Genomic DNA, 23,671 nt, shown 5'->3' on the forward strand with positions numbered 1-23,671 from the left:
TAACGACAAGGAGTGCTGCCTATCGTTTGCAAAAGCTGCAGCAACACCGCAATCAACTGGGCCGGCAATGCACGTCTAGCAACAGAACACGTTATCCAGGAAGTACAGTGTCTTTACGTCTAACATTGGGTATGGTACTTACCCAGTTTCCAGGAAAAGCGGTTCACCCGTGCCTCGGTAGCGCAGTAGGCAGCGCGTAAGTCTCATAATCTTAAGGTCGTGAGTTCGATCCTCACCTGGGGCATTTAATTTTCTGTGACTGATGGTGATGCTGTCGCTAGGGCACCAACTTATTTCTTGTTTGTTATCCACAACGGTTTCAACGCTTCAGCGGGAAAATGTTTACTCCCTGTTACTGCTACTTACAGCTTCCCTTTCCCTCTTCTCCCAGCACAGCATGAAGCCAAAAGCATTGCTCTGAGACGTTTGAGGTGCGCGCCTTGCCAGTCAGTATGCGCAAAGACGCTCGCAAAGAGAGAAGGGCGCCGACGCGGGACACGACACGAAATGCGACAAGCGACCGTCCGAACCGGCGAAGACACCCCCACATCCGGTGTGGTCTAGTGGCTAGGATACCTGGCTTTCACCCAGGAGGCCCGGGTTCGATTCCCGGTACCGGAACGGAATTTTTTCCACACGAACCGTGACAAGTTTGAGCTGACCGAGCTGCCGTTTCCCGTCCTGCTCGCAATATAGCTACTGTTTCGTGACCGTCAGCAGAATATAGACGAGGGAAGCAGACGTCCGACGACCATAGAAATGGTGTACGGCTTCATGCCATACGTTTCCAGCGCAGGGCTGAGCAACTGCATCTGCCGAGGCCCGTTAGCTCAGTTGGTTAGAGCGTCGTGCTAATAACGCGAAGGTCGTGGGTTCGATCCCCCCACGGGCCACTAGTCTTTTACTACTACGAAAAGGCAGCGCCGATTTCAGCAGGCGAGTGTGATGACCAAAAGATCATCACCCCGCGTGGAAGTTGACAGAGGATCCGAACCCGACTTGTCGGGAAGCGCTACAGCATTCACTCGGCAATGGCCATAATATGTTGAATACACTGGTTCTCAACCGATGAAGACAAGATGAAAGAAAATGTCCGATTGCCGATTTGTAACAACTTTGGCCCTTGTCAGTACTTGGGCGGGTGAGCGCATGGGGACACAGGGTACTGTTGGCAGTTTTACTTCCTATTTTTTCCTTCTCCTTTGTTTTCGGAGCTACAACCCGATTCGGTCATGGACACGCCACCGTGAAAGGAAGGGGGAGTGCTGTGTGCCCATCGCCTCGCCTCTCCTTACCTCTCTCAGTCGTTTCTCGTGCTTGTCGTTTTGATATAGGCCGATTTGAGAGCGTCAGCTCTCGCGTCAGCTGAGCAAAGTCGAGACAAGTCGAGACACACTACAGGCTGGTCTGCAGCGAGTAAGAAGGGGGAAAAAAACATTAATTTAAGGGCGCGTGGCGAAAGTACTCATACGCGAAATTAAAAAGCCCGTTGCGGTGGCCGGGAATCGAACCGGATCAACTGCTTGGAAGGCAACTATGCTGACCATTACACCACCACCGCACAAGGAAGCGCCCCGACGCCGCGCTGTGTCGGCTTCCCGCCTGTCGGCAGCGGCCGAAGGTGATCGTACCTGGCAGGCGCATTTCGAGGTAGGCTAGGGGGAGAACATCCAGCCGCATTCGGACAGCGTATCCGCGCACATTTCGCATCCTTTGGCAAGAGTCGGTGTCGGTGCCGGCGCCGGCGACGCAAGAGTACGCAGAGGACCGCGTTCTGGCGGCATTTTTAAGCAGTGCAGTGCAGGATTCAGCGTCTGCAGCATCTTCTCGACAGAATGCTACGGCGCTTGACGGCAGTCCCACTTTCCCTTGAGACATCTGCTCGGCAAGCAGCGTGAAGTTACTACTGGCCCGAGCATCGGTGGTTCAGTGGTAGAATGCTCGCCTGCCACGCGGGCGGCCCGGGTTCGATTCCGGCCGATGCATCGTTTTGCTGTTCCCGCGATAATGCTGCCGTGCTGCTTGCGCTCTTGAGATGCACGATCCACAAGAATGTATAGCTGGATTCCCTTGAGAAGAACCGAGAACGCAGCACTCGCGGTCCCCACTAGGACGCTCGCATCATGTTCTACAGACTAGCGTCGGCCTGGCCTCACAATTTGCTATGTCCAGGTGCCTCCGAGGCACTGAACGTTAACGACAAGGAGTGCTGCCTATCGTTTGCAAAAGCTGCAGCAACACCGCAATCAACTGGGCCGGCAATGCACGTCTAGCAACAGAACACGTTATCCAGGAAGTACAGTGTCTTTACGTCTAACATTGGGTATGGTACTTACCCAGTTTCCAGGAAAAGCGGTTCACCCGTGCCTCGGTAGCGCAGTAGGCAGCGCGTAAGTCTCATAATCTTAAGGTCGTGAGTTCGATCCTCACCTGGGGCATTTAATTTTCTGTGACTGATGGTGATGCTGTCGCTAGGGCACCAACTTATTTCTTGTTTGTTATCCACAACGGTTTCAACGCTTCAGCGGGAAAATGTTTACTCCCTGTTACTGCTACTTACAGCTTCCCTTTCCCTCTTCTCCCAGCACAGCATGAAGCCAAAAGCATTGCTCTGAGACGTTTGAGGTGCGCGCCTTGCCAGTCAGTATGCGCAAAGACGCTCGCAAAGAGAGAAGGGCGCCGACGCGGGACACGACACGAAATGCGACAAGCGACCGTCCGAACCGGCGAAGACACCCCCACATCCGGTGTGGTCTAGTGGCTAGGATACCTGGCTTTCACCCAGGAGGCCCGGGTTCGATTCCCGGTACCGGAACGGAATTTTTTCCACACGAACCGTGACAAGTTTGAGCTGACCGAGCTGCCGTTTCCCGTCCTGCTCGCAATATAGCTACTGTTTCGTGACCGTCAGCAGAATATAGACGAGGGAAGCAGACGTCCGACGACCATAGAAATGGTGTACGGCTTCATGCCATACGTTTCCAGCGCAGGGCTGAGCAACTGCATCTGCCGAGGCCCGTTAGCTCAGTTGGTTAGAGCGTCGTGCTAATAACGCGAAGGTCGTGGGTTCGATCCCCCCACGGGCCACTAGTCTTTTACTACTACGAAAAGGCAGCGCCGATTTCAGCAGGCGAGTGTGATGACCAAAAGATCATCACCCCGCGTGGAAGTTGACAGAGGATCCGAACCCGACTTGTCGGGAAGCGCTACAGCATTCACTCGGCAATGGCCATAATATGTTGAATACACTGGTTCTCAACCGATGAAGACAAGATGAAAGAAAATGTCCGATTGCCGATTTGTAACAACTTTGGCCCTTGTCAGTACTTGGGCGGGTGAGCGCATGGGGACACAGGGTACTGTTGGCAGTTTTACTTCCTATTTTTTCCTTCTCCTTTGTTTTCGGAGCTACAACCCGATTCGGTCATGGACACGCCACCGTGAAAGGAAGGGGGAGTGCTGTGTGCCCATCGCCTCGCCTCTCCTTACCTCTCTCAGTCGTTTCTCGTGCTTGTCGTTTTGATATAGGCCGATTTGAGAGCGTCAGCTCTCGCGTCAGCTGAGCAAAGTCGAGACAAGTCGAGACACACTACAGGCTGGTCTGCAGCGAGTAAGAAGGGGGAAAAAACATTAATTTAAGGGCGCGTGGCGAAAGTACTCATACGCGAAATTAAAAAGCCCGTTGCGGTGGCCGGGAATCGAACCGGGATCAACTGCTTGGAAGGCAACTATGCTGACCATTACACCACCACCGCACAAGGAAGCGCCCCGACGCCGCGCTGTGTCGGCTTCCCGCCTGTCGGCAGCGGCCGAAGGTGATCGTACCTGGCAGGCGCATTTCGAGGTAGGCTAGGGGAGAACATCCAGCCGCATTCGGACAGCGTATCCGCGCACATTTCGCATCCTTTGGCAAGAGTCGGTGTCGGTGCCGGCGCCGGCGACGCAAGAGTACGCAGAGGACCGCGTTCTGGCGGCATTTTTAAGCAGTGCAGTGCAGGATTCAGCGTCTGCAGCATCTTCTCGACAGAATGCTACGGCGCTTGACGGCAGTCCCACTTTCCCTTGAGACATCTGCTCGGCAAGCAGCGTGAAGTTACTACTGGCCCGAGCATCGGTGGTTCAGTGGTAGAATGCTCGCCTGCCACGCGGGCGGCCCGGGTTCGATTCCCGGCCGATGCATCGTTTTGCTGTTCCCGCGATAATGCTGCCGTGCTGCTTGCGCTCTTGAGATGCACGATCCACAAGAATGTATAGCTGGATTCCCTTGAGAAGAACCGAGAACGCAGCACTCGCGGGTCCCCACTAGGACGCTCGCATCATGTTCTACAGACTAGCGTCGGCCTGGCCTCACAATTTGCTATGTCCAGGTGCCTCCGAGGCACTGAACGTTAACGACAAGGAGTGCTGCCTATCGTTTGCAAAAGCTGCAGCAACACCGCAATCAACTGGGCCGGCAATGCACGTCTAGCAACAGAACACGTTATCCAGGAAGTACAGTGTCTTTACGTCTAACATTGGGTATGGTACTTACCCAGTTTCCAGGAAAAGCGGTTCACCCGTGCCTCGGTAGCGCAGTAGGCAGCGCGTAAGTCTCATAATCTTAAGGTCGTGAGTTCGATCCTCACCTGGGGCATTTAATTTTCTGTGACTGATGGTGATGCTGTCGCTAGGGCACCAACTTATTTCTTGTTTGTTATCCACAACGGTTTCAACGCTTCAGCGGGAAAATGTTTACTCCCTGTTACTGCTACTTACAGCTTCCCTTTCCCTCTTCTCCCAGCACAGCATGAAGCCAAAAGCATTGCTCTGAGACGTTTGAGGTGCGCGCCTTGCCAGTCAGTATGCGCAAAGACGCTCGCAAAGAGAGAAGGGCGCCGACGCGGGACACGACACGAAATGCGACAAGCGACCGTCCGAACCGGCGAAGACACCCCCACATCCGGTGTGGTCTAGTGGCTAGGATACCTGGCTTTCACCCAGGAGGCCCGGGTTCGATTCCCGGTACCGGAACGGAATTTTTTCCACACGAACCGTGACAAGTTTGAGCTGACCGAGCTGCCGTTTCCCGTCCTGCTCGCAATATAGCTACTGTTTCGTGACCGTCAGCAGAATATAGACGAGGGAAGCAGACGTCCGACGACCATAGAAATGGTGTACGGCTTCATGCCATACGTTTCCAGCGCAGGGCTGAGCAACTGCATCTGCCGAGGCCCGTTAGCTCAGTTGGTTAGAGCGTCGTGCTAATAACGCGAAGGTCGTGGGTTCGATCCCCCCACGGGCCACTAGTCTTTTACTACTACGAAAAGGCAGCGCCGATTTCAGCAGGCGAGTGTGATGACCAAAAGATCATCACCCCGCGTGGAAGTTGACAGAGGATCCGAACCCGACTTGTCGGGAAGCGCTACAGCATTCACTCGGCAATGGCCATAATATGTTGAATACACTGGTTCTCAACCGATGAAGACAAGATGAAAGAAAATGTCCGATTGCCGATTTGTAACAACTTTGGCCCTTGTCAGTACTTGGGCGGGTGAGCGCATGGGGACACAGGGTACTGTTGGCAGTTTTACTTCCTATTTTTTCCTTCTCCTTTGTTTTCGGAGCTACAACCCGATTCGGTCATGGACACGCCACCGTGAAAGGAAGGGGGAGTGCTGTGTGCCCATCGCCTCGCCTCTCCTTACCTCTCTCAGTCGTTTCTCGTGCTTGTCGTTTTGATATAGGCCGATTTGAGAGCGTCAGCTCTCGCGTCAGCTGAGCAAAGTCGAGACAAGTCGAGACACACTACAGGCTGGTCTGCAGCGAGTAAGAAGGGGGAAAAAACATTAATTTAAGGGCGCGTGGCGAAAGTACTCATACGCGAAATTAAAAAGCCCGTTGCGGTGGCCGGGAATCGAACCCGGATCAACTGCTTGGAAGGCAACTATGCTGACCATTACACCACCACCGCACAAGGAAGCGCCCCGACGCCGCGCTGTGTCGGCTTCCCGCCTGTCGGCAGCGGCCGAAGGTGATCGTACCTGGCAGGCGCATTTCGAGGTAGGCTAGGGGAGAACATCCAGCCGCATTCGGACAGCGTATCCGCGCACATTTCGCATCCTTTGGCAAGAGTCGGTGTCGGTGCCGGCGCCGGCGACGCAAGAGTACGCAGAGGACCGCGTTCTGGCGGCATTTTTAAGCAGTGCAGTGCAGGATTCAGCGTCTGCAGCATCTTCTCGACAGAATGCTACGGCGCTTGACGGCAGTCCCACTTTCCCTTGAGACATCTGCTCGGCAAGCAGCGTGAAGTTACTACTGGCCCGAGCATCGGTGGTTCAGTGGTAGAATGCTCGCCTGCCACGCGGGCGGCCCGGGTTCGATTCCCGGCCGATGCATCGTTTTGCTGTTCCCGCGATAATGCTGCCGTGCTGCTTGCGCTCTTGAGATGCACGATCCACAAGAATGTATAGCTGGATTCCCTTGAGAAGAACCGAGAACGCAGCACTCGCGGGTCCCCACTAGGACGCTCGCATCATGTTCTACAGACTAGCGTCGGCCTGGCCTCACAATTTGCTATGTCCAGGTGCCTCCGAGGCACTGAACGTTAACGACAAGGAGTGCTGCCTATCGTTTGCAAAAGCTGCAGCAACACCGCAATCAACTGGGCCGGCAATGCACGTCTAGCAACAGAACACGTTATCCAGGAAGTACAGTGTCTTTACGTCTAACATTGGGTATGGTACTTACCCAGTTTCCAGGAAAAGCGGTTCACCCGTGCCTCGGTAGCGCAGTAGGCAGCGCGTAAGTCTCATAATCTTAAGGTCGTGAGTTCGATCCTCACCTGGGGCATTTAATTTTCTGTGACTGATGGTGATGCTGTCGCTAGGGCACCAACTTATTTCTTGTTTGTTATCCACAACGGTTTCAACGCTTCAGCGGGAAAATGTTTACTCCCTGTTACTGCTACTTACAGCTTCCCTTTCCCTCTTCTCCCAGCACAGCATGAAGCCAAAAGCATTGCTCTGAGACGTTTGAGGTGCGCGCCTTGCCAGTCAGTATGCGCAAAGACGCTCGCAAAGAGAGAAGGGCGCCGACGCGGGACACGACACGAAATGCGACAAGCGACCGTCCGAACCGGCGAAGACACCCCCACATCCGGTGTGGTCTAGTGGCTAGGATACCTGGCTTTCACCCAGGAGGCCCGGGTTCGATTCCCGGTACCGGAACGGAATTTTTTCCACACGAACCGTGACAAGTTTGAGCTGACCGAGCTGCCGTTTCCCGTCCTGCTCGCAATATAGCTACTGTTTCGTGACCGTCAGCAGAATATAGACGAGGGAAGCAGACGTCCGACGACCATAGAAATGGTGTACGGCTTCATGCCATACGTTTCCAGCGCAGGGCTGAGCAACTGCATCTGCCGAGGCCCGTTAGCTCAGTTGGTTAGAGCGTCGTGCTAATAACGCGAAGGTCGTGGGTTCGATCCCCCCACGGGCCACTAGTCTTTTACTACTACGAAAAGGCAGCGCCGATTTCAGCAGGCGAGTGTGATGACCAAAAGATCATCACCCCGCGTGGAAGTTGACAGAGGATCCGAACCCGACTTGTCGGGAAGCGCTACAGCATTCACTCGGCAATGGCCATAATATGTTGAATACACTGGTTCTCAACCGATGAAGACAAGATGAAAGAAAATGTCCGATTGCCGATTTGTAACAACTTTGGCCCTTGTCAGTACTTGGGCGGGTGAGCGCATGGGGACACAGGGTACTGTTGGCAGTTTTACTTCCTATTTTTTCCTTCTCCTTTGTTTTCGGAGCTACAACCCGATTCGGTCATGGACACGCCACCGTGAAAGGAAGGGGGAGTGCTGTGTGCCCATCGCCTCGCCTCTCCTTACCTCTCTCAGTCGTTTCTCGTGCTTGTCGTTTTGATATAGGCCGATTTGAGAGCGTCAGCTCTCGCGTCAGCTGAGCAAAGTCGAGACAAGTCGAGACACACTACAGGCTGGTCTGCAGCGAGTAAGAAGGGGGAAAAAACATTAATTTAAGGGCGCGTGGCGAAAGTACTCATACGCGAAATTAAAAAGCCCGTTGCGGTGGCCGGGAATCGAACCCGGATCAACTGCTTGGAAGGCAACTATGCTGACCATTACACCACCACCGCACCAGGAAGCGCCCCGACGCCGCGCTGTGTCGGCTTCCCGCCTGTCGGCAGCGGCCGAAGGTGATCGTACCTGGCAGGCGCATTTCGAGGTAGGCTAGGGGAGAACATCCAGCCGCATTCGGACAGCGTATCCGCGCACATTTCGCATCCTTTGGCAAGAGTCGGTGTCGGTGCCGGCGCCGGCGACGCAAGAGTACGCAGAGGACCGCGTTCTGGCGGCATTTTTAAGCAGTGCAGTGCAGGATTCAGCGTCTGCAGCATCTTCTCGACAGAATGCTACGGCGCTTGACGGCAGTCCCACTTTCCCTTGAGACATCTGCTCGGCAAGCAGCGTGAAGTTACTAGTGGCCCGAGCATCGGTGGTTCAGTGGTAGAATGCTCGCCTGCCACGCGGGCGGCCCGGGTTCGATTCCCGGCCGATGCATCGTTTTGCTGTTCCCGCGATAATGCTGCCGTGCTGCTTGCGCTCTTGAGATGCACGATCCACAAGAATGTATAGCTGGATTCCCTTGAGAAGAACCGAGAACGCAGCACTCGCGGGTCCCCACTAGGACGCTCGCATCATGTTCTACAGACTAGCGTCGGCCTGGCCTCACAATTTGCTATGTCCAGGTGCCTCCGAGGCACTGAACGTTAACGACAAGGAGTGCTGCCTATCGTTTGCAAAAGCTGCAGCAACACCGCAATCAACTGGGCCGGCAATGCACGTCTAGCAACAGAACACGTTATCCAGGAAGTACAGTGTCTTTACGTCTAACATTGGGTATGGTACTTACCCAGTTTCCAGGAAAAGCGGTTCACCCGTGCCTCGGTAGCGCAGTAGGCAGCGCGTAAGTCTCATAATCTTAAGGTCGTGAGTTCGATCCTCACCTGGGGCATTTAATTTTCTGTGACTGATGGTGATGCTGTCGCTAGGGCACCAACTTATTTCTTGTTTGTTATCCACAACGGTTTCAACGCTTCAGCGGGAAAATGTTTACTCCCTGTTACTGCTACTTACAGCTTCCCTTTCCCTCTTCTCCCAGCACAGCATGAAGCCAAAAGCATTGCTCTGAGACGTTTGAGGTGCGCGCCTTGCCAGTCAGTATGCGCAAAGACGCTCGCAAAGAGAGAAGGGCGCCGACGCGGGACACGACACGAAATGCGACAAGCGACCGTCCGAACCGGCGAAGACACCCCCACATCCGGTGTGGTCTAGTGGCTAGGATACCTGGCTTTCACCCAGGAGGCCCGGGTTCGATTCCCGGTACCGGAACGGAATTTTTTCCACACGAACCGTGACAAGTTTGAGCTGACCGAGCTGCCGTTTCCCGTCCTGCTCGCAATATAGCTACTGTTTCGTGACCGTCAGCAGAATATAGACGAGGGAAGCAGACGTCCGACGACCATAGAAATGGTGTACGGCTTCATGCCATACGTTTCCAGCGCAGGGCTGAGCAACTGCATCTGCCGAGGCCCGTTAGCTCAGTTGGTTAGAGCGTCGTGCTAATAACGCGAAGGTCGTGGGTTCGATCCCCCCACGGGCCACTAGTCTTTTACTACTACGAAAAGGCAGCGCCGATTTCAGCAGGCGAGTGTGATGACCAAAAGATCATCACCCCGCGTGGAAGTTGACAGAGGATCCGAACCCGACTTGTCGGGAAGCGCTACAGCATTCACTCGGCAATGGCCATAATATGTTGAATACACTGGTTCTCAACCGATGAAGACAAGATGAAAGAAAATGTCCGATTGCCGATTTGTAACAACTTTGGCCCTTGTCAGTACTTGGGCGGGTGAGCGCATGGGGACACAGGGTACTGTTGGCAGTTTTACTTCCTATTTTTTCCTTCTCCTTTGTTTTCGGAGCTACAACCCGATTCGGTCATGGACACGCCACCGTGAAAGGAAGGGGGAGTGCTGTGTGCCCATCGCCTCGCCTCTCCTTACCTCTCTCAGTCGTTTCTCGTGCTTGTCGTTTTGATATAGGCCGATTTGAGAGCGTCAGCTCTCGCGTCAGCTGAGCAAAGTCGAGACAAGTCGAGACACACTACAGGCTGGTCTGCAGCGAGTAAGAAGGGGGAAAAAACATTAATTTAAGGGCGCGTGGCGAAAGTACTCATACGCGAAATTAAAAAGCCCGTTGCGGTGGCCGGGAATCGAACCCGGATCAACTGCTTGGAAGGCAACTATGCTGACCATTACACCACCACCGCACAAGGAAGCGCCCCGACGCCGCGCTGTGTCGGCTTCCCGCCTGTCGGCAGCGGCCGAAGGTGATCGTACCTGGCAGGCGCATTTCGAGGTAGGCTAGGGGAGAACATCCAGCCGCATTCGGACAGCGTATCCGCGCACATTTCGCATCCTTTGGCAAGAGTCGGTGTCGGTGCCGGCGCCGGCGACGCAAGAGTACGCAGAGGACCGCGTTCTGGCGGCATTTTTAAGCAGTGCAGTGCAGGATTCAGCGTCTGCAGCATCTTCTCGACAGAATGCTACGGCGCTTGACGGCAGTCCCACTTTCCCTTGAGACATCTGCTCGGCAAGCAGCGTGAAGTTACTACTGGCCCGAGCATCGGTGGTTCAGTGGTAGAATGCTCGCCTGCCACGCGGGCGGCCCGGGTTCGATTCCCGGCCGATGCATCGTTTTGCTGTTCCCGCGATAATGCTGCCGTGCTGCTTGCGCTCTTGAGATGCACGATCCACAAGAATGTATAGCTGGATTCCCTTGAGAAGAACCGAGAACGCAGCACTCGCGGGTCCCCACTAGGACGCTCGCATCATGTTCTACAGACTAGCGTCGGCCTGGCCTCACAATTTGCTATGTCCAGGTGCCTCCGAGGCACTGAACGTTAACGACAAGGAGTGCTGCCTATCGTTTGCAAAAGCTGCAGCAACACCGCAATCAACTGGGCCGGCAATGCACGTCTAGCAACAGAACACGTTATCCAGGAAGTACAGTGTCTTTACGTCTAACATTGGGTATGGTACTTACCCAGTTTCCAGGAAAAGCGGTTCACCCGTGCCTCGGTAGCGCAGTAGGCAGCGCGTAAGTCTCATAATCTTAAGGTCGTGAGTTCGATCCTCACCTGGGGCATTTAATTTTCTGTGACTGATGGTGATGCTGTCGCTAGGGCACCAACTTATTTCTTGTTTGTTATCCACAACGGTTTCAACGCTTCAGCGGGAAAATGTTTACTCCCTGTTACTGCTACTTACAGCTTCCCTTTCCCTCTTCTCCCAGCACAGCATGAAGCCAAAAGCATTGCTCTGAGACGTTTGAGGTGCGCGCCTTGCCAGTCAGTATGCGCAAAGACGCTCGCAAAGAGAGAAGGGCGCCGACGCGGGACACGACACGAAATGCGACAAGCGACCGTCCGAACCGGCGAAGACACCCCCACATCCGGTGTGGTCTAGTGGCTAGGATACCTGGCTTTCACCCAGGAGGCCCGGGTTCGATTCCCGGTACCGGAACGGAATTTTTTCCACACGAACCGTGACAAGTTTGAGCTGACCGAGCTGCCGTTTCCCGTCCTGCTCGCAATATAGCTACTGTTTCGTGACCGTCAGCAGAATATAGACGAGGGAAGCAGACGTCCGACGACCATAGAAATGGTGTACGGCTTCATGCCATACGTTTCCAGCGCAGGGCTGAGCAACTGCATCTGCCGAGGCCCGTTAGCTCAGTTGGTTAGAGCGTCGTGCTAATAACGCGAAGGTCGTGGGTTCGATCCCCCCACGGGCCACTAGTCTTTTACTACTACGAAAAGGCAGCGCCGATTTCAGCAGGCGAGTGTGATGACCAAAAGATCATCACCCCGCGTGGAAGTTGACAGAGGATCCGAACCCGACTTGTCGGGAAGCGCTACAGCATTCACTCGGCAATGGCCATAATATGTTGAATACACTGGTTCTCAACCGATGAAGACAAGATGAAAGAAAATGTCCGATTGCCGATTTGTAACAACTTTGGCCCTTGTCAGTACTTGGGCGGGTGAGCGCATGGGGACACAGGGTACTGTTGGCAGTTTTACTTCCTATTTTTTCCTTCTCCTTTGTTTTCGGAGCTACAACCCGATTCGGTCATGGACACGCCACCGTGAAAGGAAGGGGGAGTGCTGTGTGCCCATCGCCTCGCCTCTCCTTACCTCTCTCAGTCGTTTCTCGTGCTTGTCGTTTTGATATAGGCCGATTTGAGAGCGTCAGCTCTCGCGTCAGCTGAGCAAAGTCGAGACAAGTCGAGACACACTACAGGCTGGTCTGCAGCGAGTAAGAAGGGGGAAAAAACATTAATTTAAGGGCGCGTGGCGAAAGTACTCATACGCGAAATTAAAAAGCCCGTTGCGGTGGCCGGGAATCGAACCCGGATCAACTGCTTGGAAGGCAACTATGCTGACCATTACACCACCACCGCACCAGGAAGCGCCCCGACGCCGCGCTGTGTCGGCTTCCCGCCTGTCGGCAGCGGCCGAAGGTGATCGTACCTGGCAGGCGCATTTCGAGGTAGGCTAGGGGAGAACATCCAGCCGCATTCGGACAGCGTATCCGCGCACATTTCGCATCCTTTGGCAAGAGTCGGTGTCGGTGCCGGCGCCGGCGACGCAAGAGTACGCAGAGGACCGCGTTCTGGCGGCATTTTTAAGCAGTGCAGTGCAGGATTCAGCGTCTGCAGCATCTTCTCGACAGAATGCTACGGCGCTTGACGGCAGTCCCACTTTCCCTTGAGACATCTGCTCGGCAAGCAGCGTGAAGTTACTACTGGCCCGAGCATCGGTGGTTCAGTGGTAGAATGCTCGCCTGCCACGCGGGCGGCCCGGGTTCGATTCCCGGCCGATGCATCGTTTTGCTGTTCCCGCGATAATGCTGCCGTGCTGCTTGCGCTCTTGAGATGCACGATCCACAAGAATGTATAGCTGGATTCCCTTGAGAAGAACCGAGAACGCAGCACTCGCGGGTCCCCACTAGGACGCTCGCATCATGTTCTACAGACTAGCGTCGGCCTGGCCTCACAATTTGCTATGTCCAGGTGCCTCCGAGGCACTGAACGTTAACGACAAGGAGTGCTGCCTATCGTTTGCAAAAGCTGCAGCAACACCGCAATCAACTGGGCCGGCAATGCACGTCTAGCAACAGAACACGTTATCCAGGAAGTACAGTGTCTTTACGTCTAACATTGGGTATGGTACTTACCCAGTTTCCAGGAAAAGCGGTTCACCCGTGCCTCGGTAGCGCAGTAGGCAGCGCGTAAGTCTCATAATCTTAAGGTCGTGAGTTCGATCCTCACCTGGGGCATTTAATTTTCTGTGACTGATGGTGATGCTGTCGCTAGGGCACCAACTTATTTCTTGTTTGTTATCCACAACGGTTTCAACGCTTCAGCGGGAAAATGTTTACTCCCTGTTACTGCTACTTACAGCTTCCCTTTCCCTCTTCTCCCAGCACAGCATGAAGCCAAAAGCATTGCTCTGAGACGTTTGAGGTGCGCGCCTTGCCAGTCAGTATGCGCAAAGACGCTCGCAAAGAGAGAAGGGCGCCGACGCGGGACACGACACGAAATGCGACAAGCGACCGTCCGAACCGGCGAAGACACCCCCACATCCGGTGTGGTCTAGTGGCTAGGATACCTGGCTTTCACCCAGGAGGCCCGGGTTCGATTCCCGGTACCGGAACGGAATTTTTTCCACACGAACCGTGACAAGTTTGAGCTGACCGAGCTGCCGTTTCCCGTCCTGCTCGCAATATAGCTACTGTTTCGTGACCGTCAGCAGAATATAGACGAGGGAAGCAGACGTCCGACGACCATAGAAATGGTGTACGGCTTCATGCCATACGTTTCCAGCGCAGGGCTGAGCAACTGCATCTGCCGAGGCCCGTTAGCTCAGTTGGTTAGAGCGTCGTGCTAATAACGCGAAGGTCGTGGGTTCGATCCCCCCACGGGCCACTAGTCTTTTACTACTACGAAAAGGCAGCGCCGATTTCAGCAGGCGAGTGTGATGACCAAAAGATCATCACCCCGCGTGGAAGTTGACAGAGGATCCGAACCCGACTTGTCGGGAAGCGCTACAGCATTCACTCGGCAATGGCCATAATATGTTGAATACACTGGTTCTCAACCGATGAAGACAAGATGAAAGAAAATGTCCGATTGCCGATTTGTAACAACTTTGGCCCTTGTCAGTACTTGGGCGGGTGAGCGCATGGGGACACAGGGTACTGTTGGCAGTTTTACTTCCTATTTTTTCCTTCTCCTTTGTTTTCGGAGCTACAACCCGATTCGGTCATGGACACGCCACCGTGAAAGGAAGGGGGAGTGCTGTGTGCCCATCGCCTCGCCTCTCCTTACCTCTCTCAGTCGTTTCTCGTGCTTGTCGTTTTGATATAGGCCGATTTGAGAGCGTCAGCTCTCGCGTCAGCTGAGCAAAGTCGAGACAAGTCGAGACACACTACAGGCTGGTCTGCAGCGAGTAAGAAGGGGGAAAAAACATTAATTTAAGGGCGCGTGGCGAAAGTACTCATACGCGAAATTAAAAAGCCCGTTGCGGTGGCCGGGAATCGAACCGGGATCAACTGCTTGGAAGGCAACTATGCTGACCATTACACCACCACCGCACAAGGAAGCGCCCCGACGCCGCGCTGTGTCGGCTTCCCGCCTGTCGGCAGCGGCCGAAGGTGATCGTACCTGGCAGGCGCATTTCGAGGTAGGCTAGGGGAGAACATCCAGCCGCATTCGGACAGCGTATCCGCGCACATTTCGCATCCTTTGGCAAGAGTCGGTGTCGGTGCCGGCGCCGGCGACGCAAGAGTACGCAGAGGACCGCGTTCTGGCGGCATTTTTAAGCAGTGCAGTGCAGGATTCAGCGTCTGCAGCATCTTCTCGACAGAATGCTACGGCGCTTGACGGCAGTCCCACTTTCCCTTGAGACATCTGCTCGGCAAGCAGCGTGAAGTTACTACTGGCCCGAGCATCGGTGGTTCAGTGGTAGAATGCTCGCCTGCCACGCGGGCGGCCCGGGTTCGATTCCCGGCCGATGCATCGTTTTGCTGTTCCCGCGATAATGCTGCCGTGCTGCTTGCGCTCTTGAGATGCACGATCCACAAGAATGTATAGCTGGATTCCCTTGAGAAGAACCGAGAACGCAGCACTCGCGGGTCCCCACTAGGACGCTCGCATCATGTTCTACAGACTAGCGTCGGCCTGGCCTCACAATTTGCTATGTCCAGGTGCCTCCGAGGCACTGAACGTTAACGACAAGGAGTGCTGCCTATCGTTTGCAAAAGCTGCAGCAACACCGCAATCAACTGGGCCGGCAATGCACGTCTAGCAACAGAACACGTTATCCAGGAAGTACAGTGTCTTTACGTCTAACATTGGGTATGGTACTTACCCAGTTTCCAGGAAAAGCGGTTCACCCGTGCCTCGGTAGCGCAGTAGGCAGCGCGTAAGTCTCATAATCTTAAGGTCGTGAGTTCGATCCTCACCTGGGGCATTTAATTTTCTGTGACTGATGGTGATGCTGTCGCTAGGGCACCAACTTATTTCTTGTTTGTTATCCACAACGGTTTCAACGCTTCAGCGGGAAAATGTTTACTCCCTGTTACTGCTACTTACAGCTTCCCTTTCCCTCTTCTCCCAGCACAGCATGAAGCCAAAAGCATTGCTCTGAGACGTTTGAGGTGCGCGCCTTGCCAGTCAGTATGCGCAAAGACGCTCGCAAAGAGAGAAGGGCGCCGACGCGGGACACGACACGAAATGCGACAAGCGACCGTCCGAACCGGCGAAGACACCCCCACATCCGGTGTGGTCTAGTGGCTAGGATACCTGGCTTTCACCCAGGAGGCCCGGGTTCGATTCCCGGTACCGGAACGGAATTTTTTCCACACGAACCGTGACAAGTTTGAGCTGACCGAGCTGCCGTTTCCCGTCCTGCTCGCAATATAGCTACTGTTTCGTGACCGTCAGCAGAATATAGACGAGGGAAGCAGACGTCCGACGACCATAGAAATGGTGTACGGCTTCATGCCATACGTTTCCAGCGCAGGGCTGAGCAACTGCATCTGCCGAGGCCCGTTAGCTCAGTTGGTTAGAGCGTCGTGCTAATAACGCGAAGGTCGTGGGTTCGATCCCCCCACGGGCCACTAGTCTTTTACTACTACGAAAAGGCAGCGCCGATTTCAGCAGGCGAGTGTGATGACCAAAAGATCATCACCCCGCGTGGAAGTTGACAGAGGATCCGAACCCGACTTGTCGGGAAGCGCTACAGCATTCACTCGGCAATGGCCATAATATGTTGAATACACTGGTTCTCAACCGATGAAGACAAGATGAAAGAAAATGTCCGATTGCCGATTTGTAACAACTTTGGCCCTTGTCAGTACTTGGGCGGGTGAGCGCATGGGGACACAGGGTACTGTTGGCAGTTTTACTTCCTATTTTTTCCTTCTCCTTTGTTTTCGGAGCTACAACCCGATTCGGTCATGGACACGCCACCGTGAAAGGAAGGGGGAGTGCTGTGTGCCCATCGCCTCGCCTCTCCTTACCTCTCTCAGTCGTTTCTCGTGCTTGTCGTTTTGATATAGGCCGATTTGAGAGCGTCAGCTCTCGCGTCAGCTGAGCAAAGTCGAGACAAGTCGAGACACACTACAGGCTGGTCTGCAGCGAGTAAGAAGGGGGAAAAAACATTAATTTAAGGGCGCGTGGCGAAAGTACTCATACGCGAAATTAAAAAGCCCGTTGCGGTGGCCGGGAATCGAACCCGGATCAACTGCTTGGAAGGCAACTATGCTGACCATTACACCACCACCGCACAAGGAAGCGCCCCGACGCCGCGCTGTGTCGGCTTCCCGCCTGTCGGCAGCGGCCGAAGGTGATCGTACCTGGCAGGCGCATTTCGAGGTAGGCTAGGGGAGAACATCCAGCCGCATTCGGACAGCGTATCCGCGCACATTTCGCATCCTTTGGCAAGAGTCGGTGTCGGTGCCGGCGCCGGCGACGCAAGAGTACGCAGAGGACCGCGTTCTGGCGGCATTTTTAAGCAGTGCAGTGCAGGATTCAGCGTCTGCAGCATCTTCTCGACAGAATGCTACGGCGCTTGACGGCAGTCCCACTTTCCCTTGAGACATCTGCTCGGCAAGCAGCGTGAAGTTACTACTGGCCCGAGCATCGGTGGTTCAGTGGTAGAATGCTCGCCTGCCACGCGGGCGGCCCGGGTTCGATTCCCGGCCGATGCATCGTTTTGCTGTTCCCGCGATAATGCTGCCGTGCTGCTTGCGCTCTTGAGATGCACGATCCACAAGAATGTATAGCTGGATTCCCTTGAGAAGAACCGAGAACGCAGCACTCGCGGGTCCCCACTAGGACGCTCGCATCATGTTCTACAGACTAGCGTCGGCCTGGCCTCACAATTTGCTATGTCCAGGTGCCTCCGAGGCACTGAACGTTAACGACAAGGAGTGCTGCCTATCGTTTGCAAAAGCTGCAGCAACACCGCAATCAACTGGGCCGGCAATGCACGTCTAGCAACAGAACACGTTATCCAGGAAGTACAGTGTCTTTACGTCTAACATTGGGTATGGTACTTACCCAGTTTCCAGGAAAAGCGGTTCACCCGTGCCTCGGTAGCGCAGTAGGCAGCGCGTAAGTCTCATAATCTTAAGGTCGTGAGTTCGATCCTCACCTGGGGCATTTAATTTTCTGTGACTGATGGTGATGCTGTCGCTAGGGCACCAACTTATTTCTTGTTTGTTATCCACAACGGTTTCAACGCTTCAGCGGGAAAATGTTTACTCCCTGTTACTGCTACTTACAGCTTCCCTTTCCCTCTTCTCCCAGCACAGCATGAAGCCAAAAGCATTGCTCTGAGACGTTTGAGGTGCGCGCCTTGCCAGTCAGTATGCGCAAAGACGCTCGCAAAGAGAGAAGGGCGCCGACGCGGGACACGACACGAAATGCGACAAGCGACCGTCCGAACCGGCGAAGACACCCCCACATCCGGTGTGGTCTAGTGGCTAGGATACCTGGCTTTCACCCAGGAGGCCCGGGTTCGATTCCCGGTACCGGAACGGAATTTTTTCCACACGAACCGTGACAAGTTTGAGCTGACCGAGCTGCCGTTTCCCGTCCTGCTCGCAATATAGCTACTGTTTCGTGACCGTCAGCAGAATATAGACGAGGGAAGCAGACGTCCGACGACCATAGAAATGGTGTACGGCTTCATGCCATACGTTTCCAGCGCAGGGCTGAGCAACTGCATCTGCCGAGGCCCGTTAGCTCAGTTGGTTAGAGCGTCGTGCTAATAACGCGAAGGTCGTGGGTTCGATCCCCCCACGGGCCACTAGTCTTTTACTACTACGAAAAGGCAGCGCCGATTTCAGCAGGCGAGTGTGATGACCAAAAGATCATCACCCCGCGTGGAAGTTGACAGAGGATCCGAACCCGACTTGTCGGGAAGCGCTACAGCATTCACTCGGCAATGGCCATAATATGTTGAATACACTGGTTCTCAACCGATGAAGACAAGATGAAAGAAAATGTCCGATTGCCGATTTGTAACAACTTTGGCCCTTGTCAGTACTTGGGCGGGTGAGCGCATGGGGACACAGGGTACTGTTGGCAGTTTTACTTCCTATTTTTTCCTTCTCCTTTGTTTTCGGAGCTACAACCCGATTCGGTCATGGACACGCCACCGTGAAAGGAAGGGGGAGTGCTGTGTGCCCATCGCCTCGCCTCTCCTTACCTCTCTCAGTCGTTTCTCGTGCTTGTCGTTTTGATATAGGCCGATTTGAGAGCGTCAGCTCTCGCGTCAGCTGAGCAAAGTCGAGACAAGTCGAGACACACTACAGGCTGGTCTGCAGCGAGTAAGAAGGGGGAAAAAACATTAATTTAAGGGCGCGTGGCGAAAGTACTCATACGCGAAATTAAAAAGCCCGTTGCGGTGGCCGGGAATCGAACCCGGATCAACTGCTTGGAAGGCAACTATGCTGACCATTACACCACCACCGCACCAGGAAGCGCCCCGACGCCGCGCTGTGTCGGCTTCCCGCCTGTCGGCAGCGGCCGAAGGTGATCGTACCTGGCAGGCGCATTTCGAGGTAGGCTAGGGGAGAACATCCAGCCGCATTCGGACAGCGTATCCGCGCACATTTCGCATCCTTTGGCAAGAGTCGGTGTCGGTGCCGGCGCCGGCGACGCAAGAGTACGCAGAGGACCGCGTTCTGGCGGCATTTTTAAGCAGTGCAGTGCAGGATTCAGCGTCTGCAGCATCTTCTCGACAGAATGCTACGGCGCTTGACGGCAGTCCCACTTTCCCTTGAGACATCTGCTCGGCAAGCAGCGTGAAGTTACTACTGGCCCGAGCATCGGTGGTTCAGTGGTAGAATGCTCGCCTGCCACGCGGGCGGCCCGGGTTCGATTCCCGGCCGATGCATCGTTTTGCTGTTCCCGCGATAATGCTGCCGTGCTGCTTGCGCTCTTGAGATGCACGATCCACAAGAATGTATAGCTGGATTCCCTTGAGAAGAACCGAGAACGCAGCACTCGCGGGTCCCCACTAGGACGCTCGCATCATGTTCTACAGACTAGCGTCGGCCTGGCCTCACAATTTGCTATGTCCAGGTGCCTCCGAGGCACTGAACGTTAACGACAAGGAGTGCTGCCTATCGTTTGCAAAAGCTGCAGCAACACCGCAATCAACTGGGCCGGCAATGCACGTCTAGCAACAGAACACGTTATCCAGGAAGTACAGTGTCTTTACGTCTAACATTGGGTATGGTACTTACCCAGTTTCCAGGAAAAGCGGTTCACCCGTGCCTCGGTAGCGCAGTAGGCAGCGCGTAAGTCTCATAATCTTAAGGTCGTGAGTTCGATCCTCACCTGGGGCATTTAATTTTCTGTGACTGATGGTGATGCTGTCGCTAGGGCACCAACTTATTTCTTGTTTGTTATCCACAACGGTTTCAACGCTTCAGCGGGAAAATGTTTACTCCCTGTTACTGCTACTTACAGCTTCCCTTTCCCTCTTCTCCCAGCACAGCATGAAGCCAAAAGCATTGCTCTGAGACGTTTGAGGTGCGCGCCTTGCCAGTCAGTATGCGCAAAGACGCTCGCAAAGAGAGAAGGGCGCCGACGCGGGACACGACACGAAATGCGACAAGCGACCGTCCGAACCGGCGAAGACACCCCCACATCCGGTGTGGTCTAGTGGCTAGGATACCTGGCTTTCACCCAGGAGGCCCGGGTTCGATTCCCGGTACCGGAACGGAATTTTTTCCACACGAACCGTGACAAGTTTGAGCTGACCGAGCTGCCGTTTCCCGTCCTGCTCGCAATATAGCTACTGTTTCGTGACCGTCAGCAGAATATAGACGAGGGAAGCAGACGTCCGACGACCATAGAAATGGTGTACGGCTTCATGCCATACGTTTCCAGCGCAGGGCTGAGCAACTGCATCTGCCGAGGCCCGTTAGCTCAGTTGGTTAGAGCGTCGTGCTAATAACGCGAAGGTCGTGGGTTCGATCCCCCCACGGGCCACTAGTCTTTTACTACTACGAAAAGGCAGCGCCGATTTCAGCAGGCGAGTGTGATGACCAAAAGATCATCACCCCGCGTGGAAGTTGACAGAGGATCCGAACCCGACTTGTCGGGAAGCGCTACAGCATTCACTCGGCAATGGCCATAATATGTTGAATACACTGGTTCTCAACCGATGAAGACAAGATGAAAGAAAATGTCCGATTGCCGATTTGTAACAACTTTGGCCCTTGTCAGTACTTGGGCGGGTGAGCGCATGGGGACACAGGGTACTGTTGGCAGTTTTACTTCCTATTTTTTCCTTCTCCTTTGTTTTCGGAGCTACAACCCGATTCGGTCATGGACACGCCACCGTGAAAGGAAGGGGGAGTGCTGTGTGCCCATCGCCTCGCCTCTCCTTACCTCTCTCAGTCGTTTCTCGTGCTTGTCGTTTTGATATAGGCCGATTTGAGAGCGTCAGCTCTCGCGTCAGCTGAGCAAAGTCGAGACAAGTCGAGACACACTACAGGCTGGTCTGCAGCGAGTAAGAAGGGGGAAAAAACATTAATTTAAGGGCGCGTGGCGAAAGTACTCATACGCGAAATAAAAAGCCCGTTGCGGTGGCCGGAATCGAACCCGGATCAACTGCTTGGAAGGCAACTATGCTGACCATTACACCACCACCGCACAAGGAAGCGCCCCGACGCCGCGCTGTGTCGGCTTCCCGCCTGTCGGCAGCGGCCGAAGGTGATCGTACCTGGCAGGCGCATTTCGAGGTAGGCTAGGGGAGAACATCCAGCCGCATTCGGACAGCGTATCCGCGCACATTTCGCATCCTTTGGCAAGAGTCGGTGTCGGTGCCGGCGCCGGCGACGCAAGAGTACGCAGAGGACCGCGTTCTGGCGGCATTTTTAAGCAGTGCAGTGCAGGATTCAGCGTCTGCAGCATCTTCTCGACAGAATGCTACGGCGCTTGACGGCAGTCCCACTTTCCCTTGAGACATCTGCTCGGCAAGCAGCGTGAAGTTACTACTGGCCCGAGCATCGGTGGTTCAGTGGTAGAATGCTCGCCTGCCACGCGGGGCGGCCCGGGTTCGATTCCCGGCCGATGCATCGTTTTGCTGTTCCCGCGATAATGCTGCCGTGCTGCTTGCGCTCTTGAGATGCACGATCCACAAGAATGTATAGCTGGATTCCCTTGAGAAGAACCGAGAACGCAGCACTCGCGGGTCCCCACTAGGACGCTCGCATCATGTTCTACAGACTAGCGTCGGCCTGGCCTCACAATTTGCTATGTCCAGGTGCCTCCGAGGCACTGAACGTTAACGACAAGGAGTGCTGCCTATCGTTTGCAAAAGCTGCAGCAACACCGCAATCAACTGGGCCGGCAATGCACGTCTAGCAACAGAACACGTTATCCAGGAAGTACAGTGTCTTTACGTCTAACATTGGGTATGGTACTTACCCAGTTTCCAGGAAAAGCGGTTCACCCGTGCCTCGGTAGCGCAGTAGGCAGCGCGTAAGTCTCATAATCTTAAGGTCGTGAGTTCGATCCTCACCTGGGGCATTTAATTTTCTGTGACTGATGGTGATGCTGTCGCTAGGGCACCAACTTATTTCTTGTTTGTTATCCACAACGGTTTCAACGCTTCAGCGGGAAAATGTTTACTCCCTGTTACTGCTACTTACAGCTTCCCTTTCCCTCTTCTCCCAGCACAGCATGAAGCCAAAGCATTGCTCTGAGACGTTTGAGGTGCGCGCCTTGCCAGTCAGTATGCGCAAAGACGCTCGCAAAGAGAGAAGGGCGCCGACGCGGGACACGACACGAAATGCGACAAGCGACCGTCCGAACCGGCGAAGACACCCCCACATCCGGTGTGGTCTAGTGGCTAGGATACCTGGCTTTCACCCAGGAGGCCCGGGTTCGATTCCCGGTACCGGAACGGAATTTTTTCCACACGAACCGTGACAAGTTTGAGCTGACCGAGCTGCCGTTTCCCGTCCTGCTCGCAATATAGCTACTGTTTCGTGACCGTCAGCAGAATATAGACGAGGGAAGCAGACGTCCGACGACCATAGAAATGGTGTACGGCTTCATGCCATACGTTTCCAGCGCAGGGCTGAGCAACTGCATCTGCCGAGGCCCGTTAGCTCAGTTGGTTAGAGCGTCGTGCTAATAACGCGAAGGTCGTGGGTTCGATCCCCCCACGGGCCACTAGTCTTTTACTACTACGAAAAGGCAGCGCCGATTTCAGCAGGCGAGTGTGATGACCAAAAGATCATCACCCCGCGTGGAAGTTGACAGAGGATCCGAACCCGACTTGTCGGGAAGCGCTACAGCATTCACTCGGCAATGGCCATAATATGTTGAATACACTGGTTCTCAACCGATGAAGACAAGATGAAAGAAAATGTCCGATTGCCGATTTGTAACAACTTTGGCCCTTGTCAGTACTTGGGCGGGTGAGCGCATAGGGGACACAGGGTACTGTTGGCAGTTTTACTTCCTATTTTTTCCTTCTCCTTTGTTTTCGGAGCTACAACCCGATTCGGTCATGGACACGCCACCGTGAAAGGAAGGGGGAGTGCTGTGTGCCCATCGCCTCGCCTCTCCTTACCTCTCTCAGTCGTTTCTCGTGCTTGTCGTTTTGATATAGGCCGATTTGAGAGCGTCAGCTCTCGCGTCAGCTGAGCAAAGTCGAGACAAGTCGAGACACACTACAGGCTGGTCTGCAGCGAGTAAGAAGGGGGAAAAAACATTAATTTAAGGGCGCGTGGCGAAAGTACTCATACGCGAAATTAAAAAGCCCGTTGCGGTGGCCGGAATCGAACCCGGATCAACTGCTTGGAAGGCAACTATGCTGACCATTACACCACCACCGCACAAGGAAGCGCCCCGACGCCGCGCTGTGTCGGCTTCCCGCCTGTCGGCAGCGGCCGAAGGTGATCGTACCTGGCAGGCGCATTTCGAGGTAGGCTAGGGGAGAACATCCAGCCGCATTCGGACAGCGTATCCGCGCACATTTCGCATCCTTTGGCAAGAGTC

General features: G+C 54.5%; 54 non-coding genes across 54 annotated transcripts; 43 read left to right on the forward strand and 11 right to left on the reverse strand.

The window, feature by feature from the left end:
• Positions 1–171: 171 nt before the first annotated feature.
• Trnam-cau (transfer RNA methionine (anticodon CAU)) lies at positions 172–244 on the forward strand. The gene has a single exon. It is a non-coding gene; the product is annotated as a tRNA-Met (tRNA).
• A 305-nt stretch (positions 245–549) lies between these two features.
• On the forward strand, positions 550–621 carry Trnae-uuc (transfer RNA glutamic acid (anticodon UUC)). Its single transcript has one exon. It is a non-coding gene; the product is annotated as a tRNA-Glu (tRNA).
• Positions 622–819: 198 nt separating this feature from the next.
• Trnai-aau (transfer RNA isoleucine (anticodon AAU)) lies at positions 820–893 on the forward strand. The gene has a single exon. It is a non-coding gene; the product is annotated as a tRNA-Ile (tRNA).
• Positions 894–1,490: 597 nt separating this feature from the next.
• On the reverse strand, positions 1,491–1,561 carry Trnag-ucc (transfer RNA glycine (anticodon UCC)). Its single transcript has one exon. It is a non-coding gene; the product is annotated as a tRNA-Gly (tRNA).
• Positions 1,562–1,915: 354 nt separating this feature from the next.
• Trnag-gcc (transfer RNA glycine (anticodon GCC)) lies at positions 1,916–1,985 on the forward strand. Its single transcript has one exon. It is a non-coding gene; the product is annotated as a tRNA-Gly (tRNA).
• Positions 1,986–2,365: 380 nt separating this feature from the next.
• On the forward strand, positions 2,366–2,438 carry Trnam-cau (transfer RNA methionine (anticodon CAU)). The gene has a single exon. It is a non-coding gene; the product is annotated as a tRNA-Met (tRNA).
• Positions 2,439–2,743: 305 nt separating this feature from the next.
• On the forward strand, positions 2,744–2,815 carry Trnae-uuc (transfer RNA glutamic acid (anticodon UUC)). Its single transcript has one exon. It is a non-coding gene; the product is annotated as a tRNA-Glu (tRNA).
• A 198-nt stretch (positions 2,816–3,013) lies between these two features.
• Trnai-aau (transfer RNA isoleucine (anticodon AAU)) lies at positions 3,014–3,087 on the forward strand. The gene has a single exon. It is a non-coding gene; the product is annotated as a tRNA-Ile (tRNA).
• A 596-nt stretch (positions 3,088–3,683) lies between these two features.
• Trnag-ucc (transfer RNA glycine (anticodon UCC)) lies at positions 3,684–3,755 on the reverse strand. Its single transcript has one exon. It is a non-coding gene; the product is annotated as a tRNA-Gly (tRNA).
• Positions 3,756–4,108: 353 nt separating this feature from the next.
• Positions 4,109–4,179, forward strand: Trnag-gcc (transfer RNA glycine (anticodon GCC)). The gene has a single exon. It is a non-coding gene; the product is annotated as a tRNA-Gly (tRNA).
• A 381-nt stretch (positions 4,180–4,560) lies between these two features.
• Positions 4,561–4,633, forward strand: Trnam-cau (transfer RNA methionine (anticodon CAU)). The gene has a single exon. It is a non-coding gene; the product is annotated as a tRNA-Met (tRNA).
• A 305-nt stretch (positions 4,634–4,938) lies between these two features.
• Positions 4,939–5,010, forward strand: Trnae-uuc (transfer RNA glutamic acid (anticodon UUC)). The gene has a single exon. It is a non-coding gene; the product is annotated as a tRNA-Glu (tRNA).
• Positions 5,011–5,208: 198 nt separating this feature from the next.
• On the forward strand, positions 5,209–5,282 carry Trnai-aau (transfer RNA isoleucine (anticodon AAU)). Its single transcript has one exon. It is a non-coding gene; the product is annotated as a tRNA-Ile (tRNA).
• A 596-nt stretch (positions 5,283–5,878) lies between these two features.
• On the reverse strand, positions 5,879–5,950 carry Trnag-ucc (transfer RNA glycine (anticodon UCC)). The gene has a single exon. It is a non-coding gene; the product is annotated as a tRNA-Gly (tRNA).
• A 353-nt stretch (positions 5,951–6,303) lies between these two features.
• Positions 6,304–6,374, forward strand: Trnag-gcc (transfer RNA glycine (anticodon GCC)). Its single transcript has one exon. It is a non-coding gene; the product is annotated as a tRNA-Gly (tRNA).
• Positions 6,375–6,755: 381 nt separating this feature from the next.
• Positions 6,756–6,828, forward strand: Trnam-cau (transfer RNA methionine (anticodon CAU)). Its single transcript has one exon. It is a non-coding gene; the product is annotated as a tRNA-Met (tRNA).
• Positions 6,829–7,133: 305 nt separating this feature from the next.
• Positions 7,134–7,205, forward strand: Trnae-uuc (transfer RNA glutamic acid (anticodon UUC)). Its single transcript has one exon. It is a non-coding gene; the product is annotated as a tRNA-Glu (tRNA).
• Positions 7,206–7,403: 198 nt separating this feature from the next.
• Positions 7,404–7,477, forward strand: Trnai-aau (transfer RNA isoleucine (anticodon AAU)). Its single transcript has one exon. It is a non-coding gene; the product is annotated as a tRNA-Ile (tRNA).
• Positions 7,478–8,073: 596 nt separating this feature from the next.
• Positions 8,074–8,145, reverse strand: Trnag-ucc (transfer RNA glycine (anticodon UCC)). Its single transcript has one exon. It is a non-coding gene; the product is annotated as a tRNA-Gly (tRNA).
• Positions 8,146–8,498: 353 nt separating this feature from the next.
• Positions 8,499–8,569, forward strand: Trnag-gcc (transfer RNA glycine (anticodon GCC)). The gene has a single exon. It is a non-coding gene; the product is annotated as a tRNA-Gly (tRNA).
• Positions 8,570–8,950: 381 nt separating this feature from the next.
• Trnam-cau (transfer RNA methionine (anticodon CAU)) lies at positions 8,951–9,023 on the forward strand. The gene has a single exon. It is a non-coding gene; the product is annotated as a tRNA-Met (tRNA).
• Positions 9,024–9,328: 305 nt separating this feature from the next.
• On the forward strand, positions 9,329–9,400 carry Trnae-uuc (transfer RNA glutamic acid (anticodon UUC)). Its single transcript has one exon. It is a non-coding gene; the product is annotated as a tRNA-Glu (tRNA).
• A 198-nt stretch (positions 9,401–9,598) lies between these two features.
• On the forward strand, positions 9,599–9,672 carry Trnai-aau (transfer RNA isoleucine (anticodon AAU)). Its single transcript has one exon. It is a non-coding gene; the product is annotated as a tRNA-Ile (tRNA).
• Positions 9,673–10,268: 596 nt separating this feature from the next.
• Positions 10,269–10,340, reverse strand: Trnag-ucc (transfer RNA glycine (anticodon UCC)). Its single transcript has one exon. It is a non-coding gene; the product is annotated as a tRNA-Gly (tRNA).
• Positions 10,341–10,693: 353 nt separating this feature from the next.
• Positions 10,694–10,764, forward strand: Trnag-gcc (transfer RNA glycine (anticodon GCC)). Its single transcript has one exon. It is a non-coding gene; the product is annotated as a tRNA-Gly (tRNA).
• Positions 10,765–11,145: 381 nt separating this feature from the next.
• Trnam-cau (transfer RNA methionine (anticodon CAU)) lies at positions 11,146–11,218 on the forward strand. The gene has a single exon. It is a non-coding gene; the product is annotated as a tRNA-Met (tRNA).
• Positions 11,219–11,523: 305 nt separating this feature from the next.
• Trnae-uuc (transfer RNA glutamic acid (anticodon UUC)) lies at positions 11,524–11,595 on the forward strand. The gene has a single exon. It is a non-coding gene; the product is annotated as a tRNA-Glu (tRNA).
• Positions 11,596–11,793: 198 nt separating this feature from the next.
• Positions 11,794–11,867, forward strand: Trnai-aau (transfer RNA isoleucine (anticodon AAU)). The gene has a single exon. It is a non-coding gene; the product is annotated as a tRNA-Ile (tRNA).
• Positions 11,868–12,463: 596 nt separating this feature from the next.
• On the reverse strand, positions 12,464–12,535 carry Trnag-ucc (transfer RNA glycine (anticodon UCC)). The gene has a single exon. It is a non-coding gene; the product is annotated as a tRNA-Gly (tRNA).
• Positions 12,536–12,888: 353 nt separating this feature from the next.
• Trnag-gcc (transfer RNA glycine (anticodon GCC)) lies at positions 12,889–12,959 on the forward strand. Its single transcript has one exon. It is a non-coding gene; the product is annotated as a tRNA-Gly (tRNA).
• Positions 12,960–13,340: 381 nt separating this feature from the next.
• Trnam-cau (transfer RNA methionine (anticodon CAU)) lies at positions 13,341–13,413 on the forward strand. The gene has a single exon. It is a non-coding gene; the product is annotated as a tRNA-Met (tRNA).
• A 305-nt stretch (positions 13,414–13,718) lies between these two features.
• Trnae-uuc (transfer RNA glutamic acid (anticodon UUC)) lies at positions 13,719–13,790 on the forward strand. Its single transcript has one exon. It is a non-coding gene; the product is annotated as a tRNA-Glu (tRNA).
• Positions 13,791–13,988: 198 nt separating this feature from the next.
• On the forward strand, positions 13,989–14,062 carry Trnai-aau (transfer RNA isoleucine (anticodon AAU)). The gene has a single exon. It is a non-coding gene; the product is annotated as a tRNA-Ile (tRNA).
• Positions 14,063–14,658: 596 nt separating this feature from the next.
• On the reverse strand, positions 14,659–14,730 carry Trnag-ucc (transfer RNA glycine (anticodon UCC)). Its single transcript has one exon. It is a non-coding gene; the product is annotated as a tRNA-Gly (tRNA).
• Positions 14,731–15,083: 353 nt separating this feature from the next.
• Trnag-gcc (transfer RNA glycine (anticodon GCC)) lies at positions 15,084–15,154 on the forward strand. Its single transcript has one exon. It is a non-coding gene; the product is annotated as a tRNA-Gly (tRNA).
• A 381-nt stretch (positions 15,155–15,535) lies between these two features.
• On the forward strand, positions 15,536–15,608 carry Trnam-cau (transfer RNA methionine (anticodon CAU)). The gene has a single exon. It is a non-coding gene; the product is annotated as a tRNA-Met (tRNA).
• Positions 15,609–15,913: 305 nt separating this feature from the next.
• Positions 15,914–15,985, forward strand: Trnae-uuc (transfer RNA glutamic acid (anticodon UUC)). The gene has a single exon. It is a non-coding gene; the product is annotated as a tRNA-Glu (tRNA).
• Positions 15,986–16,183: 198 nt separating this feature from the next.
• Trnai-aau (transfer RNA isoleucine (anticodon AAU)) lies at positions 16,184–16,257 on the forward strand. The gene has a single exon. It is a non-coding gene; the product is annotated as a tRNA-Ile (tRNA).
• Positions 16,258–16,853: 596 nt separating this feature from the next.
• On the reverse strand, positions 16,854–16,925 carry Trnag-ucc (transfer RNA glycine (anticodon UCC)). Its single transcript has one exon. It is a non-coding gene; the product is annotated as a tRNA-Gly (tRNA).
• Positions 16,926–17,278: 353 nt separating this feature from the next.
• On the forward strand, positions 17,279–17,349 carry Trnag-gcc (transfer RNA glycine (anticodon GCC)). Its single transcript has one exon. It is a non-coding gene; the product is annotated as a tRNA-Gly (tRNA).
• A 381-nt stretch (positions 17,350–17,730) lies between these two features.
• Trnam-cau (transfer RNA methionine (anticodon CAU)) lies at positions 17,731–17,803 on the forward strand. The gene has a single exon. It is a non-coding gene; the product is annotated as a tRNA-Met (tRNA).
• A 305-nt stretch (positions 17,804–18,108) lies between these two features.
• On the forward strand, positions 18,109–18,180 carry Trnae-uuc (transfer RNA glutamic acid (anticodon UUC)). The gene has a single exon. It is a non-coding gene; the product is annotated as a tRNA-Glu (tRNA).
• Positions 18,181–18,378: 198 nt separating this feature from the next.
• On the forward strand, positions 18,379–18,452 carry Trnai-aau (transfer RNA isoleucine (anticodon AAU)). Its single transcript has one exon. It is a non-coding gene; the product is annotated as a tRNA-Ile (tRNA).
• Positions 18,453–19,048: 596 nt separating this feature from the next.
• Trnag-ucc (transfer RNA glycine (anticodon UCC)) lies at positions 19,049–19,120 on the reverse strand. Its single transcript has one exon. It is a non-coding gene; the product is annotated as a tRNA-Gly (tRNA).
• A 353-nt stretch (positions 19,121–19,473) lies between these two features.
• Trnag-gcc (transfer RNA glycine (anticodon GCC)) lies at positions 19,474–19,544 on the forward strand. The gene has a single exon. It is a non-coding gene; the product is annotated as a tRNA-Gly (tRNA).
• A 381-nt stretch (positions 19,545–19,925) lies between these two features.
• Trnam-cau (transfer RNA methionine (anticodon CAU)) lies at positions 19,926–19,998 on the forward strand. The gene has a single exon. It is a non-coding gene; the product is annotated as a tRNA-Met (tRNA).
• A 305-nt stretch (positions 19,999–20,303) lies between these two features.
• Trnae-uuc (transfer RNA glutamic acid (anticodon UUC)) lies at positions 20,304–20,375 on the forward strand. The gene has a single exon. It is a non-coding gene; the product is annotated as a tRNA-Glu (tRNA).
• Positions 20,376–20,573: 198 nt separating this feature from the next.
• On the forward strand, positions 20,574–20,647 carry Trnai-aau (transfer RNA isoleucine (anticodon AAU)). The gene has a single exon. It is a non-coding gene; the product is annotated as a tRNA-Ile (tRNA).
• Positions 20,648–21,242: 595 nt separating this feature from the next.
• On the reverse strand, positions 21,243–21,313 carry Trnag-ucc (transfer RNA glycine (anticodon UCC)). Its single transcript has one exon. It is a non-coding gene; the product is annotated as a tRNA-Gly (tRNA).
• Positions 21,314–21,666: 353 nt separating this feature from the next.
• Positions 21,667–21,738, forward strand: Trnag-gcc (transfer RNA glycine (anticodon GCC)). Its single transcript has one exon. It is a non-coding gene; the product is annotated as a tRNA-Gly (tRNA).
• Positions 21,739–22,119: 381 nt separating this feature from the next.
• On the forward strand, positions 22,120–22,192 carry Trnam-cau (transfer RNA methionine (anticodon CAU)). The gene has a single exon. It is a non-coding gene; the product is annotated as a tRNA-Met (tRNA).
• A 304-nt stretch (positions 22,193–22,496) lies between these two features.
• On the forward strand, positions 22,497–22,568 carry Trnae-uuc (transfer RNA glutamic acid (anticodon UUC)). The gene has a single exon. It is a non-coding gene; the product is annotated as a tRNA-Glu (tRNA).
• A 198-nt stretch (positions 22,569–22,766) lies between these two features.
• Positions 22,767–22,840, forward strand: Trnai-aau (transfer RNA isoleucine (anticodon AAU)). The gene has a single exon. It is a non-coding gene; the product is annotated as a tRNA-Ile (tRNA).
• A 597-nt stretch (positions 22,841–23,437) lies between these two features.
• On the reverse strand, positions 23,438–23,508 carry Trnag-ucc (transfer RNA glycine (anticodon UCC)). The gene has a single exon. It is a non-coding gene; the product is annotated as a tRNA-Gly (tRNA).
• Between the last annotated feature and the right edge of the window lie 163 nt (positions 23,509–23,671).

The sequence above is a fragment of the Schistocerca nitens genome, unplaced genomic scaffold, assembly GCF_023898315.1.
Source record: "Schistocerca nitens isolate TAMUIC-IGC-003100 unplaced genomic scaffold, iqSchNite1.1 HiC_scaffold_407, whole genome shotgun sequence".
NCBI classification, from domain to species: Eukaryota; Metazoa; Arthropoda; class Insecta; order Orthoptera; family Acrididae; genus Schistocerca; species Schistocerca nitens.